An 11,888-nucleotide genomic window follows, 5' to 3' on the forward strand; every position below is an offset into this window, starting at 1 on the left:
ATCACTAATCATTAGAGAAATGCAAATCAAAACTACAATGAGGTATCACCTCACACCAGTCAGAATGGCCATCAAAAAATCTACAGACGGGCTTCCCTGGTGGCGCAGTGGTTGAGAGTCCACCTGCTGATGCAGGGGACACGGGTTCATGCCCCAGTCCGGGAAGTTCCCACATGCCGCGGAACAGCTGGGCCCGTGAGCTATGGCCACTGAGCCTGCGTGTCCAGAGCCTGTGCTCTGCAACGGGAGAGGCCACAATACTGAGAGGCCCGCATACCACCAAAAAAAAATATATATATATATATATATACAAACAATAAATGCTGGAGAGAATGTGGAGAAAAGGGAACCCTCCTGCACTGTTGGTGGGAATGTAAATTGATACAGCCACTATGGAGAACAGTATAGAGGTTTCTTAAAAAACTAAAAATAGAACTACCATATGACCCAGCAATTCTACTACATATATATATATATATATATATATATATATATATATATTCCACTACATATATACAATGGAGTACTACTTAGCCATAAAAAAGAATGAAATAATGCCAATTGCAGCAACATGGATGGACTTAGAGATTATCATATTAAGTGAAGTAAGTCAGAAAGAGAAAGACAAATACCATATGATATCACTTATGTGTGGAATCTAAAATATGACACAAATGAACTTATTTATGAAACAGAAACACAGACATAGAAAACAAACTTACGGTTACCAAAGGAGAAAGGGTGTGGGGAAGAGATAAAGTAGCAGTTTGAAATAGCAGATACAAACTACTATATGTAAAATAATCAACAAGGACCTACTGTATAGCACAGGGAACTATATTCAATATCCTGTAATAAACCATAATGGAAAAGAATACAAAAAAATAATATGTATATATATGTATAACTGAATCACTTTGCTGTATACCAGAAGCTAACACAACATTGTAAATCAACTATACTTCAATTTTTATTTTTATTTATTTATTTATTTAGGCCATGCCACGCAGCTTGCAGGATCTTAGTTCCCCAACCAGGGATGGAACCCTTGTCCCCTGAAGTGGAAGCACAGAGTCCTAACCACTGGACCGCCAGGGAATTCCCTATACTTCAATTTTTTTAAAAGAAAAAAAGTGGGGAGCGGAGAAAAGACCCTTTCCTTCCTGCCTTTGGATACTGTCATGTAAGGACATGACAGTATGGAGCTGCAGGAGCCATCTTGCAACCATGATGGGAAAGACGAGACTGGCAGAGAAGCTGAACTAGAGCCTTGACATCACTGAGCAGCAGAATTTACCATTCTCTTTCATTAAAATGTCCAGCACTTTCAGAAGCAACCATCTACCCGCCACAGGCTTTGAATGACTCATGTACTTTAACACGCTTCTACAGCAAAAATCTTGTGGTCCCTAAGGCTTTGCCTTTAATACTTTCTTACTTATTTCCAGTAAACCAGAGTTGATTTTCTATTAACTGTTCCACCCCTGCATACCTAGAGATAATCTACTCCTTAAAATCAACTGGATTTTCACTACTTTCAGCCTCAACAGGTCAGATAATTAATCCCAGACTGACCAATTTCCCTGATGGTCTGTTTTCTTGCAAAATTCCTGATACTGCTTTTGACTGACTTCATTGCCAGTCACAGGAATCAATTCTGGCTAATTTATAATGATAAGGAATTTATTATTGGGCAAGTCCTAGAACTATCAAGAGGACTAGAAAACACTTTCAGAGATTTATAGCTTTAAATTATGTCCAAACCCAGGCAGCAGAACTGATCTGATCACCATTTTTCTTGACCTCAGGTTCAAGATGCCACAGACTGAACCATCAATTCCACCCCTGGACAGAGGACACCGCCACTGGCTTGACTGCCATTACTGCTACAGGAAATTAAGTCCACAGTAGAGAAGGAGTGAGGGACTTACTTCTTCTCCCTTCTGTGTTCCATCTCCTCCCACTTCTTGCTAGCTACTGCTTCAAGCCCCCTCAATTGTCCAGCCTGGAAAAGAGGAGAAATTTAGAGGAAAAGACTACATTTTATACAACCAATACTGTTGCAATCTGATATTGGTGTCCTTTGGGTGCAGCATCTTTTAGATACAGAATTCCTTCTTGAGTGGGGAATTTCTGTGGGTTTCACAAAGAATCCTCTGACCCAGTAGGGATCTCCTACCTGCAACTCCTTTATAGGGATGATTCTTTCTACAACTGGACAACTAAGACGCTGCCTTCAACCCTTTGCTTCCACAAGGGTCACCTTACCTCTCCAGATGGATTTCTGTGATGAAGCTCCTTTTAAAATAATCTACAATTGTATCCCTTTGCAGTTTCCACCTTTGGTCCGTGGGAAACACACTTGTGTCCTTGTCCCCACTAAACTCTGCTCTACTTCATTCTGCCACCAGCCTTAAATTTATTTCAGGTAACAGACCTTGCATCTTCCACGTTTCAGAGAAAATACTTCAAGCTTTTTGAGTGTTTTTCTTCTCTTGGCTTCAGATGAGGGGTAAGTGCTCCCAACATACTTACCAGGAAGTAGGAGGGGCATATACAGCACACTGACAACTCTCTCCAAAGAAATTCTCCCTCCAAACCATTTCTGCCCTTCCACATGGATTCTTTGCCCTCCCTTATATAGCTGAGAGATAGGAGATGAGCTAATGCTTACAGAAGATGTCTCTTAGCATGTCCTACATAAGGTACTCTAGTACCTTGCTTTAGAATGTGAGGGTAATTTTGGCACCTATATTGCTTGGCCTTGGAGTTTTTAGCCAAAACTGAGACAAAATGAAAAGTTCCATTTTAACTTCCTGTTACATTTAATGAAACTATCCCTTGTACAGGCATACCTCAGAGATATTGCAGGTTTGGTTCCAGACCACTGCAATAAAGTGAATGTGGCAATAAAGTGAGTCACATGAGGTTTTTTTTTTTTGGTTTCCCAGTGCATATAAAAGTTATGTTTATACTACACTGTAGTCTATTAAGTGTACAATAGCATTATGTCTTAAAAAAAGTACATACCTAACTTTATCACTAAAAAATGCTAACCATCAACTGATAACACAAGGTTACCACAAACCTTCAGTTTTTAAAAATTCAATATCTGTGAAATGCAATAAAGTGAAGCACAATAAAATGAGGTATGCCTGTACTTCTCCAGCCTGTCAGGTTTTCCAGAGTCTCCACAGTTCCAATCAGGAAAAGATCAGGAAAAGATATGTTCTCTATAATGGATAACTTATAATACATTACCTACAAAAAAACATAAGGAAAATTTACTTCTTTGGGATCGTAGCACCACCCAAGGAGTCTCTGACCCCCTAATTCTGTGATATGTGTTCGTCTTGAAAAATAACAGGAAAAACTGCACAACACAATTCAGATTTGCAGCTGCAAACTAGGTGTCCGTCTACTTTGTATGCTATGTGTATGTGTGCTTTCCCAAGAGAAAGGATTTGTTGGGTAGATTTCGAGCCTCAGTATTTAATAGAATTAGTACCAACCACTTCTGGCTCCCCTGTGTTTAACCCATCTGTGGCAGTTCAGTTTCCTGTTCCAATTCAGAGGGGCCATAGCAAGGGCTATCTCTACCTCTCTAATGGAAGATGTACCCAAGCAATGTCAACTGAAGCTGGTAAAACAAAAAACAGAAAAAGTTCCCCTCAAAATGTAGCAGACATTTATGGCTTCATGAACTCTTCCTTCAATTCATTCAATACTTATCTTTATTTCTTGTGAGCTCTATGAAATATGCTTCAACTTTTTGAAGTCTGTTTGACTATGTCTAGTGTACACTTACTTGCATGTTACAAAGTCTAAAATGACAGGTCATTTTCACCTAATAAGCCCTTCAGTTCAAAATGAGCTGAATTAAAAATAAATTTAAATATAAATGTTTCAGACATTAGATGAAATTCCTAAAAATCTTACATGTTCTGGTATAATAGTATAAGTCATAATTCTAGTTATTACTTTAAAATGCATATCTCAGAAATAAAAATAAAATAAAATTTAAAAATAAGCTGAATTATCTTAAGAGTTAGAATTAAGTACAAGTTAACAGTATCATTCATTGTTTCCTCTCTTCTATTCAATGAAATGGAGAGCACAGTAGGTCAAGAATTTAACAAAGGGCCTGCTTCCAAATGCTGCCAGGAGGTTGAGATTCCTCAATACTTCTATATTTTGCTGCTATACCCATTTTGTGATCTGTATCTGGAAAGATCACCTGTATCTCCTACCTGCTCAGGCTATTTCTAATTTAGTCCACACTAGCAAATTCTCTAATGAGACTGAGGGCCTCTGATTTCACCTTGTATCAATTTTGTCTTCTCACAGAAAGTAGATGAGACTTAAACATCTACTTGTAATTCCTGTCTATTATTTTTGTTGTTTTTTTTTTTTTGCGGTACACGGGCCTCTCACTGCTGTGGCCTCTCCCGTTGCGGAGCACAGGCTCCGGACACGCAGGCTCAGCAGCCACGGCTCACGGGCCCAGCCGCTCCGCAGCATGTGGGATCTTCCCAGACCGGGGCACGAACCTGTGTCCCCTCCATCGGCAGGTGGACTCTCAACCACTGCGCCACCAGGGAAGCCCTGTTATTTTTTAATACACTTTATTTTTTAGAACAGTTTTAGGTTCACAACAAAACTGAGTAGAAATACAGAGTTCCCACAGATACAGAGTACCTCCTCCTCCCTACCGCACACACACAACCTCTCCCACTATCAACGTTCCCCACAATACTGGTACATTTGCTACATTGATGAACTACTTTGACACACCATTATCACCCAAACTCCTATGTTAAGGTTCACTCTTGGTGTTGTTCATTCCACAGGTTTCGGCAAATGTATAATGATATATATCTACCATGTAGTATCATAACAGAATAGTTTCATTGCCTTAAAAATGTTCTCTGTTCCACCTATTCAGCCCTCCCTCCCCACTAACCCCTGGCAATCACTGATTTTTCTACTGTCTCCATAGGTTTCTTTTCCAGAATGTTAAATGTATAGTTGGAATCACACAGTATGTAGCCTTTTTGAATTGGCTTCTTTCACTTAGTAATATACATCTAACATTCCTCCATGTCTTTTCAGGGTTTAATAGCTCATTCCTTATTAGTGCTCAATAATATTACATGGTCTAGTTGAACCACAGTTTATCCATTCACCTACTGAAGGATATCTTAGTTGCTTCCAAGTTTTGGCAATTATGAGTAAAGCTGCTATAAAACTTGTGTGGACATGAGTTTTCAACTTTTGGGTAAATACCACGGAACAGGATTGCTAGATCACATGGTAAGAATATGTTTAGTTTTGTAGGAAATCACCAAACTGTCTTCCACAGTGGCTGTATCATTACGCATTCCCGCCAACAATGAATAAGAATACCTGTTGCATTTGGTGATGTCAGTGTTTTGGATTTTGGCCATTCTAACAGGTGTGTAGTAGTACCTTATTGTTTTAATTTGCAATTCCCAAATGACACATGATGTTGAATACCTTTTCATATGCTTAGCTGCCATATGCTTCTTTAATGAGCAATATGTTCAGACCTTTCACCCCATTTTTAATTGGGTTTTTTGTTTTCTTATTGTTATTTGTATATTTTGAAAATGGCCCTTGATCAGATATGCTTTGTTAATATTTTATCCAAATCTGTGGCTTCCCCTATTCTCTTGACAGTGTCTTTCACAGAATAGAAATGTTGTTTTATATTAATGAAGTCCAGCTTATCAATTATTCCTTTTATGGATCATGCCTTTGGTATTGTATTTTAAGAGTCATCACCATACCAAAGGTCATCTAGATTTTCTCCTATGTTATCTTCTAGGAGTTTTATAGTTTTGCATTTTACATTCAGGTCTATGATCCATTATGACTTAATTTTTGTGAGGTCTGTGTCTAGATTCATTTTTCTGCATGTGAATGTCCGGTTGTTACAGTACCATTTTTGAAAAGACTGTATTTTCTCCATTGTATTTTCTTTGCTATGTTGTCAAAGATCATTGACTTTATTTATGTGGGTCTATGCCTGGGCTCTCTATTCTGTTTCACTGATGTGTCTATTCTTTTGCCAATACCACACTGTCTTGATTATTATAGCTTTATAGTAAGTCTTGAGGTTGGGGGGTGGCAGTCCTCCAACTTTCCTCTTTTCCTTCAATATTGAGTTGACTAATCTGGGTCTTTTGCCTCTCCGTACAAACTTTAGAGTCAGTTTGTCAATAACCACAAAAATATCTTGCTGGGATTTTGATTGGAATTGGGTTGAATCTACAGATCAAGATGGGGAGAAATGACATCTTGACAATATCAAGTCTTCCTAACCAGGGACTTCCCTGGCAGTCCAGCGGTTAAGACTCCGTGCTCCCAACGCAGGGGGCCTAGGTTCAATCCCTGGTTAGGGAACTAGATCCTGCACACCACAACAAAGATCCTGTGTGAAGCTACTAAAGACCCGGCACATCCAAATAAATAAATAAGTCTTCCTATCCATGATCTGGACTATCTCTCCATTTATTTTGTTCTTGTTTGGTTTCTTTCATCAGTTTTGCAGTTTTTCTTCATAGATCTGGTACATATTTTGTTAAATTTATATCTAAGTATTTCATTTTTCTCATGCTAATGTAAATTGTATTGTTTTTAATTTCAAGTTCCACTTGTTCATTGCTGGTATATAGGAAAGCAACTGACTTTTGCATACCACCTTGTATCCTTCAACCTTGCTATAGTCGCTTATCAGTTCCACAAGTTTTTTGTGGATTCTTAGACAGTCGTGTCATCTGTGAACAAAGACAGCTTTATTTCTTCCTTGACAATCAGTATATCTTTTATTTTCTGTTCTTGTCTTATTGTGTTAGCTAGGACTTCCAGTATGATACTGAGAGGGAGTGGTGAGGGGGGATAGCCTTGCCTGTGCCTGATTTTAGTAGGAAAGCTTCTAAATACTTTCTTATCATTAAGTACATTGTTAGCTGTAGATTTGTTGTAGATGTTCTTTATCAAGTTGAGAACTTTCCCCCCATTCCTAGTTTCCTTAGAGTTGTCATCATGAATGGGTGTCGGATTTTGTCAAATGTTTTTTCTGCATCTATTAATATGATTGTGCGATTTTTCTTCTTTAGCCTGTTAATGAAATGAATTACATTAGTTGATTCTCAAATGTTGAAACAGGCTGCATACCTGAGATAAATCCCTTGGTTGTGCCATATAACTCTTTTTATTAATTACTGGATTCAATCTGATAATATTTTGCCGAGAATTTTTACATTTTTACCCCTTTATCATTATGTAATGCCTCTCTTTATACCTCATAATATTTCTTGCTTTGAATCTGCTGTCTGAAATTAATACAGCTACTCTAGCTTTCTTTGGAGTAGTGTTAGCATGTTATATCTTTCTCCATATTTTTACTTTTAACCTATATGTGTCTTTATATTTAAAGTTGGTTTTTTGTATATAAAATATATTTGGGACTTGTTTTTTGATTCATACTGACAGTCTCTATCTTTTAATTGGTGCATCTAGACTATCGACATTTAAAGTGATTACTGATATAGGTGGATTACTATCTATCATATTTGTTACTGTTTCCTATTCGTTGTCCTTCTTCTTTGTTACCGTTTTTGTCTTCTCCTTTTCTACCTTCTCTGGTGTTAATGCAGTATATTACATGATTCCATGTTTCCTTCTTTCTCAGCATATCAGCTATACTTCTTTATTTATTTACATCTTTATTGGAGTATAATTGCTTTACAATGGTGTGTTAGTTTCTGCTTTATAACAAAGTGCATCAGTTATACATATACATATGCTCCCATATACTTCTTTAAAAAAATTTAGGGGGCTTCCCTGGTGGCACAGTGGTTGACAGTCCGCCTGCCGATGCAGGGGACACGGGTTCATGCCCCAGTCTGGGAAGATCCCACATGCTGTGGAACGGCTAGGCCCGTGACCCATGGCCACTGAGCCTGACGTCCAGAGCCTGTGCTCCGCAACGGGAGAGGCCACAACAGTGAGAGGCCCGCATACCGAAAAAAAAAATTTAGTGGTTGCCCTAGAGTTTGCAATACATGTTTACAGCTAATCCAAGTTCACCTTCAAATAGCAATATATGGATTCTTTGGTAGTACCAATACTTTACAATAACAAAATAATCCTAATTCCGCCCTCTAATCCCTTGTATCATTGCTGTCATCCACTTCAATTATACATAACTATAATCATCAAATGTTCTTGCTGTTATTACTTTTTTTAATGAGAAGATGGAATTGGAGGTAGGTTATTTTCAACTATTTATTTATTCAGCTGCGTTGGGTCTTAGTTGCGGCATGCGGGATCTTTTGTTGCGGCATGCAGGATCTTGCATTGCGGCATGCAGGCTCTTCACTGCAGTGAACGGGCTTCTTTCTAGTTGTGGCGCATGGGCTCCAGAGTGTGGGGGCTCAGTAGCTGCAGCACACAGGCTCTCCAGCTGTGACATGTGGGCTCAGTAGTTGAGGCTCACAGGCTCTCTAGTTGTGGCACACAGGCTTAGCTGCCCTGCAGCATGTGGGATCTTAGTTCCCTGTCCAGGGATCGAACCCGTGTCCCCTGCATTGGAAGGCAGATTCTTAACCACTGGACCACCAGGGAAGTCCCACTATTATTATTTTGAACAAACAGTTATCTGTCAAATCAGTAAAGAACAATAAAAGTTTTTATTCTACCTTCACTTATTCATTCCCTATTGCCCTTCCTTTCTCTATGTGGATCTGAGTTTCTGACCTGACTCACTTTCCTTCTCTCTGAAGAACTTCTTTTAACACTTCTTGTAAGACAGGTCTTCTGGCAACAAATTTCCTCAATGGTTCTCTGTCTAAGAAAGTCTTTATCTCTCCTTCACTTTTAAAGGATAAAGTCACAGGACACAGAATTCTAGATTGGAAGGTTTTTTCCCTCAACACTTATATACTTCACTTCACTATGTTTTTGCATAGGTGATTTCTGAGGGGAAACTGGTTGTAATTCTTATCTTTGCTCCTCTTTTGGTAAGGTGCTTTTTTCCCTCTGGCTTCTTTCAAGATTTTTTCATCTTTGATTTTCTGTCATTTGAATATGTTATGCCTAGGTGTAGTTTTTTCGTTTGTTTATTTTTGTTTTGTTTATTGGCATTAGCCTCCTTGGTGTTCTCTGAGCTGCTTCTATCTGTGGTTCAGTGTCTGACATTAACTTGAGGAAATTCTCAATCATTATGGCTCTAAATATTGCTCCTGTTTCTTTCTCTTCCTTCTTCTGGCATTCTCATTATGTATATGTTATGCCTTTTGTAGTTACCCCATAGCTCCTAGATATTCTTTTCCATTTATTTCAGTTTTTTTTTTCTGTTTGCTTTTCAGTTTAGTAAGTTTCTACTGACATATCTTCATCCTCATAGATCTTCTCCTCAGCTATGTACAATCTACAAATAAACCCACTGGCACTTCCCTGGTGGCTCAGTGGTTAAGAATCCGCCTGCCAATGTACAGGACATGGGTTCGATCCCTCGTCTGGGAAGATGCCACATGCTGCGGAGCAACTAAGCCCTTGCACCACAACTACTGAGCCTGCACTCTAGAGCCCACGAGCCACAACTACTGAGCCCGCGTGCCGCAACTGCTGAAGCCTGTGTGCCTAGAGCCTGTGCTCCACAAGAGAAGCCACTGCAATGAGAAGCCCATGCACTGGAATGAAGAGTAGCCCCGCTCACCGCAACTAGGGAAAAGCCTGTGTGCAGCAACAAAGACCCAATGCAGCCAAAATAAATAAATAAATAATAATAATTTTTTTTTTTTTAACAAAGGGCTTCCCTGGTGGTGCAATGGTTGAGAGTCCACCTGCCAATGCAGGGGACATGGGTTCATGCCCCGGTCCGGGAAGATCCCACATGCCGCAGAGTGGCTGGGCCCATGAGCCATGGCCACTGAGCCTGTGCGTCCAGAGCCTGTGCTCTGCAACGGGAGAGGCCACAACAGTGAGAGGCCCGCGTACCGCAAAAAAAAAAAAAAAAAGCCCACCAAAGGCATTCTTCATTTCCATTTCAGTGATTTTAATTTCTAGCATTTCTTTTTGTTTCTTTCTTAGAATTTCCATCTTTCTGCTTACAGTATCCATCTGTTCTTGCATATTGTCTATTTTTTCCATTAGCACCCTCAGCATATTAATCATAGTTATTTTAAATTCCTGATAATGTCAACATCACTGCAATATCAAAGTCTGGTTCTAATGCTTGCTCTGTCTCTTCAAACTGTGTTTTTTGCCTTTTAGTATGCCTTGTTATTTTTTGTTGAAAGGCACATATGATATACTTATTGGGCAAAAAGGTGGTAAATAGGCCTTTAGTCATGTAATGGTAAGGTGTAGGAGAAGGGGAAGGTTTCTGTAGTCTGATGATTAGATCTGGGTCCTTCAGTGATACACACAAAGACAGAAAAAAGAGTACCTTTAAGGAAAAAGGATGACAGGATGAGTCTGGGACAAGTTGAGTCTGAGATAATTGTGGGATATCCTAATGGAGGCAGAGGTCTAGAAGGCAGTTGTGTGCCCAAGTCTGGAGTTTACTGGGAGCCATCCTGATTCATAATCTAGAAGTGGTCCTTATATAAATAGAAGTTAAAAGCCATGGTGTAGATGAGTGGGTGGAGTGAAAGGAAAGGCTTCGGACAAACGTTTTGGGAGCACTAACCCTTAAGGTATATACTGAGGGAAAGGAGCCATTAAAAAGACTGAGCAGCAAGGAAGAAAAGTGGTCTGTTCAGTAGAGCCATTTTAATAAAATTCAGCATCCATAACAGAGTTTAAGAGTAAACTGGCAAATACTTCATCCTCCCTCTCTCTACACTCTGGTCCACTCTTAAAACACATCAAATGCATCCATGTTTCAGAGATTTTTCCCTGCCCGCTTCTCCTCCTCGCAAAGTTCTCTCCCCATGTCCTATCGACCACCATCAGAAATCCTACTCACCCTTCAGCAGCAGCTGGCATAGGAGCCTGGTGTAAAATGAAGGATGTTGCCCACCATCCAATTCTGCAAGGACTGAGTCACTGGCCACTGCAGTCGCTGACCTACAGTGCATCCTGAAAGGAATTCAGGGTGAAGATCAGGAAAGTGGCACTCCGTGCTCTGGGAAAACAGGAGAAACAGGCCCTTAGATAGTGAGAAATATTTCAAGAGAAACTTTTTTATGAACCTGGATTCTCACACCTTCCCATGCACGAAAATCATTCACTTAAGATACCTGTTCCTCGGGACTAGCAATAACCTTCTAGGAGATAACACGCTGGATTACATGGACCTCCCTCCTCCAAATCACATATCTATTGGCCTCCCAAGACAACTCTTCTGAGCTATCTGAGAGGCTGTCTCCCACGCCACAGTCCCCAGCAGGACACTGAATAAACTCACTGGTCGTCCCTTGCGCGTTGTTTTTCAAGTTGACGCTGGGAAGTGTCCTGAAGGCGCTTCCGTTTGGGGCGTGCCCTTTATTCTTCTTCAAACAGCTCAGCTGACGGAGACTCCCTCGAACAGCTGCATCTTACTCGCCTTGCGCTCTCAAGACGTGCCCACAAAGTGTGTAGAAGGAGCACAAAGACGGTGCAGTCCTCTCATGGCTTCTCACATGCTTCCAGAGAATTTAATTCCTGGCTCCTCACCTTCCACCACTCTCTTTTGTAAGCTTTATCGACGCTGCCTGGGCTACAGTCACACGGGGAAACCCTTTCCTGACAGATATAGTGCAGGGTGCCTGTCACGTGGCTCACGAAGCTGCCGCCATCAACCAGCCTCCTTGACACCCCTCCAGCTCCCCGCGAGACCACCTGGGCCTCCGCAGGCGCGTTGGCCGGGCCGCACC

At 40.3% G+C, this 11,888-nt stretch overlaps 1 long non-coding RNA gene across 1 annotated transcript in view; it reads right to left on the bottom strand.

Moving 5' to 3' along the window:
- Positions 1–11,791, bottom strand: part of LOC137224016 (uncharacterized) — a 64,091-nt gene extending 52,300 nt beyond the window's left edge. Inside the window, exons 1-3 of the long non-coding RNA XR_010943182.1 lie at positions 11,441–11,791; positions 11,000–11,158; positions 1,932–2,005 (exon numbers count right to left, since the gene is read on the bottom strand). This is a non-coding gene — a long non-coding RNA (uncharacterized lncRNA). The remainder of the gene's footprint in view (positions 1–1,931; positions 2,006–10,999; positions 11,159–11,440) is intronic.
- Positions 11,792–11,888: the final 97 nt, after the last annotated feature.

Source organism: Pseudorca crassidens, chromosome 4, assembly GCF_039906515.1.
Source record: "Pseudorca crassidens isolate mPseCra1 chromosome 4, mPseCra1.hap1, whole genome shotgun sequence".
Classification (NCBI taxonomy): domain Eukaryota; kingdom Metazoa; phylum Chordata; class Mammalia; order Artiodactyla; family Delphinidae; genus Pseudorca; species Pseudorca crassidens.